Raw genomic sequence first — 4,346 nt, forward strand, 5'->3', positions numbered from 1 at the left:
TTGGGCTTAACTATAATATTATAACTGTGCACAAGAATTTTGAAAATTTACTGAATATATACAACTAAATATAAATTAATTTACACTACTTATGGCACGTTGACATTCTTGACTATTTCAATCATTAGATATATTTTTAATAACCAAGAATCTTAATTTACGAGCTGCATCTATATATTTTATGATTATATATTTATGCAACCAAAAATATGGTCACACGAACTATTTGCTAGATAGATTTGCAACTACCGTTTCTTACATTGTAAATGTGCTTAGAAATTTTGCTTATTAATTTTATCAATATATGTGTATATATTTGCAAGTTTGTTAGTTTTAAATCAGAGCCAGATTGGGCTCTCTGCTGACTCCATCACAGATTTTAACTTTGTAAGTCCACAGACATACCGCTGTCCTATCGGGGGTATATATGTATATAAATATATTTTTTAGTTTCCATTACTTCTTCAGTAAAAAAAATCTTTGCCATAGATAAAGTTATCGATATCACGTTTAATTTTTTTTTATTTTATTTTTTGGTATAATCGTTTGACGATTTAGTAGTGTCAGGGTAAAAGTTAGGTTACACTTACAATCAGTACTATACCAATATTTGATGGTAGCATTTGTACTGCGCATGGTAGGGCCTTTGTTACAATTTTTCTTTTAGAGTTTATCATAATATTTTTAATAAAAATTCTCTTATCCTAGAAGCAAGATGTAGTCAACACTTCCACTTATCAGAAAGGAGATAGACTATATTCTTAGTTCGAAAAGGTGAGTGTGTAGGGTTAATCTTTGCTAGATTAGTACTACTAGTACTGACTAGCTCTTGTTCTTAAGCCTAGCCACGTGGTTGATTCGGCTGTTTGTTGTTTCCTTTGTTTGTTAGTAATGGTAAAAAGTGTTGTCATTTTCATTGTGTCTAGTCTATATCTACTAGTACCAATCTAGTAAAGCTTAGCCTTAACCCTACACACTACCTCATTGGATAAACAGCATGGAAATTAACCGTGGTGCAAAGTAGACAGACTTCTGTCTAATGTTACAACATTTAACTATCTCGTAAAAATAAAATACAAAAAGGAACTAGAATTTAAAATTCATAAGCTTCTTAAGCCTAGCCACGTGGTTGATTCGGCTGTTTTTGTTTCCTTTGTTAGTAATGGTAATAAGTATTTTAATTGTGTGCTTTTAAATTTTTAAATTCTAGTTCCTTTTTGAATTTTATTTTTAAGAGATAGTTAAATGCTGTAACATTAGACAGAATTCTGTTTATCCCATGAGGTTTATGGTGAGACCCAGAGAAGAAGTAAATGGAGAAAATTTGGTAGAATGTCTCCAAACAATAGATAAAGATAAAGTGTGTAAGTCAGTGCTAGTACTACTCGTATTTCTAAAGGTGAATATGATATTATTAATAGGCATACTGACAATCAAAGATTAAACTTAATTAGTATATTTTGAGATAGATATATTTGGACTTTGAGTTTTAGATTTTGTAAAGTTTATACTAAGGTGAGGTTATTTTTGATTTACTTAGGTCAACTAAACGATTGTTTTTTTATAAGGGCATTCGAGTCTTTGTAAATCTTGTACCAGATTGTGGAGCTGAGGTTCAATGGGTTTCTTTCTGTTACAGCCAATACAAAATAAAGACAAGCTATATTGGTATAAGTCAGAGGTAGTTTTTAAAATGTGTTCAGAGAAATGAAATGCATTTTCTTGTATTTGTGGACTTTTCTGCAAGTATTTTCAGCCAACTTAGGTCAACAACTGCCCCCTAGGTCGAGTTTTGGCTACCCGGAAATTGTTTGCTATGATTGTGAAGTGCTGCATATGCTCTGTATATATCATATGACTCATACTATGGAGGCATCAACAGGACATAAGAAACCACAAAAGAATTGGTATAGGAAACATACTTTTTTTTATCATAAGTACAAGAAAAAGGCATCTCTTTTGTCTGAACACATTTTAAAAGCTACCTCTGAGTACATCCGACTTTTACACACACCCTAAGACAAGAATTGGTGTTAAGTGGTGTTGATTAGCAAACTTCCCTATTGTCTGTTCTTTCAAAATTAGGAATGGCAGATAGCCCTTATGAAATCCAACAAATAAAATTATTAGTTTTTGTCTGCTTGTCCCTCATTTGGTTTCAGTATTTCAAAAAGTTTTATATTTTCGCATTCAACAATAGATAGTGCCAAACTATGACCAGTGAACAAAGTTAATTGCTTACAGGTGGTGCTATTTTCATTCTACCATTCAAAACCGTATATGTTCCATCATTTCTCAGAGTAAAAATTTTGTTAAATCAAAGTAAACAGCTTCTTGGCCAGTACTTTTATGCCCAACAAAATTTAAGATTAAAAAATAAGTGCCTGTCTCACCTCTTTATTTTTCAAAAACAGAATAGTCCCTGTCCAAGTCTTATGTTGAACAAAATATGTTATTCTAACTACTTTTACTTACTTCAGAGGTTAGAATTAAATATTTCTGATATAAACATTGATCTACTTGCTATAGCTGGCTTGATACCTTGTCTCAGTTTTAAATATTCTCAATTTAGAAAGGAGGAATATGGGTCATCAAAAAAAAAAACAGAAACAAGATAGGTAGCTTAAAGTGAAAATGCAATTCCCAAAAAAGTAAATAAACAAGCTTAAGGTTGTAGATAGTGTTGACATTATTTCCTTAAGCTATAAATCCCTATTTTGATTCTCCAAAATATTACATCTTTTAGACATGGAATAAGTGTAGAAATATAGTATATTCTATTCTCTGCTCGGGTTCATTCCTTTAGACTAAATGATTTTACATTAATTTTCAATGTGAAGAAAAACAACTACATATTTTAGCTACAAGCATTGAAATGGTGTTTTTCAAAGGTACTTGTGATGCTGCTTTTTGGATATGTGCATGACTCATCAGTGATTTCAAATGAGGAGAAAAGAGCCTTATGTTGTAAAAAGAGGTGTCTAATTACAACAGTATAATCAGTGAGTGAATTATCTTAATTTTCTGTCATTTTCATTCACAGTTAACTTTAAGTATGATTTTTTTTAGGTGTTTAAAAAGTTACGAAATGATGTTGAAAACAGTGGAATAAATTGCTGTGGGGGAAAACACTTCAAAGCTATTCGTACAGATTAGAGAATGTGTGTAGTTGAATTTACTACATGTATTAAATGCAGTAGGAAAACATTTTTCTAACTCTTACTAGGAACTTGATGTTACAAATAAAACATTGTACTTTACAATTAAAAGGGCATTTGGATCTTACTATTTTCATATATTGTAACCAGCATTTCACTTTGTACATACCATGTGATTAGAAAGTTTAATTTGGTTTTGAGTATGAATATAATATTTGATTATATCGTTCCCCAATATAGTTTAAAGTTTTCCTCTATAGCCTGGTAAACAGTTGGTGATAGTTCGTTACTCGTGAAATGTATAAAATTTTATTTAATGATTCTATTTTGTCAAGTATCGTTCCAAATTTATTATATCGATAAGTGATATTGTGGAATATTAGATAATTTTGGAAATTGTTTCAATGATGATGTAATTTGCATCTGTAGAGATCTGGATAGACAGATGCCTACTGTCATTACCATCCAGTTATTGCTGTTGACAAACTTGCCTGAGAATCCATACTTAAAAATTCGTTTTTATTTGCCATGAGTTTCATTTCAATCTTCCATCCATATTTTTAATTGAATTTTCTATATTTATTAAATGAAGTTGCATTTTAAAATTTTTGTAGAGTTTTTGATATTTATTGTAATTCAGTAACAAGTTCTATCATTAAGAAAAGTGACTAACCTGTCGGACATACTTTGTTTTTTCTATAGATGATTGGTTAACAGAAGACATTTCGGGAAAAAGTAAGGTGCAGACAGTTGCCAAAAAAAGACAGAAAAAGTGAGTAGAAGAATGATGTTATTTCGTAAACATTGGTTATTAAGTACACTTTAAGGATTGAAATTAATGAGAAGCTCTGCTACTGGTGCTGACTAAGTAATCTGTAAGTGTATGGAGCTTTAAATTTTATAGTATTGAGACATATGAAATATCCACCTACAAAAGGCACAGTTTAAATTTAATGATAGCAATTAGCTTAACATAAGCAATCTGAGTGACAATATTTTTAGATTTTAACCTTAAATTGATTGAATTTGTGAAGATAATTTGGTTACTCATGTAGAATGTTGATTGTGTTATTTGTCTGACCAGTGTAGTTAATAATTTGATAAAGTAGCTTGGTCACTTTCTTATCACAACTGTAAATAGACAATGTGCAACAATTCCTTTCAATGAATGACAGTGAAGTTTTGTTT

At 30.5% G+C, this 4,346-nt stretch overlaps 1 long non-coding RNA gene across 1 annotated transcript; it reads left to right on the top strand.

Moving 5' to 3' along the window:
• The first annotated feature begins 623 nt into the window (after positions 1 to 623).
• LOC111086871 lies at positions 624 to 3,960 on the top strand. Its single transcript, XR_002611596.1, has 3 exons — positions 624 to 774; positions 2,892 to 3,002; positions 3,861 to 3,960. It is a non-coding gene; the product is annotated as an uncharacterized LOC111086871 (long non-coding RNA).
• The last annotated feature ends 386 nt before the right edge of the window (positions 3,961 to 4,346 follow it).

Source organism: Limulus polyphemus, unplaced genomic scaffold (genome assembly GCF_000517525.1).
Source record: "Limulus polyphemus unplaced genomic scaffold, Limulus_polyphemus-2.1.2 Scaffold1501, whole genome shotgun sequence".
Lineage (NCBI taxonomy): Eukaryota > Metazoa > Arthropoda > Merostomata > Xiphosura > Limulidae > Limulus > Limulus polyphemus.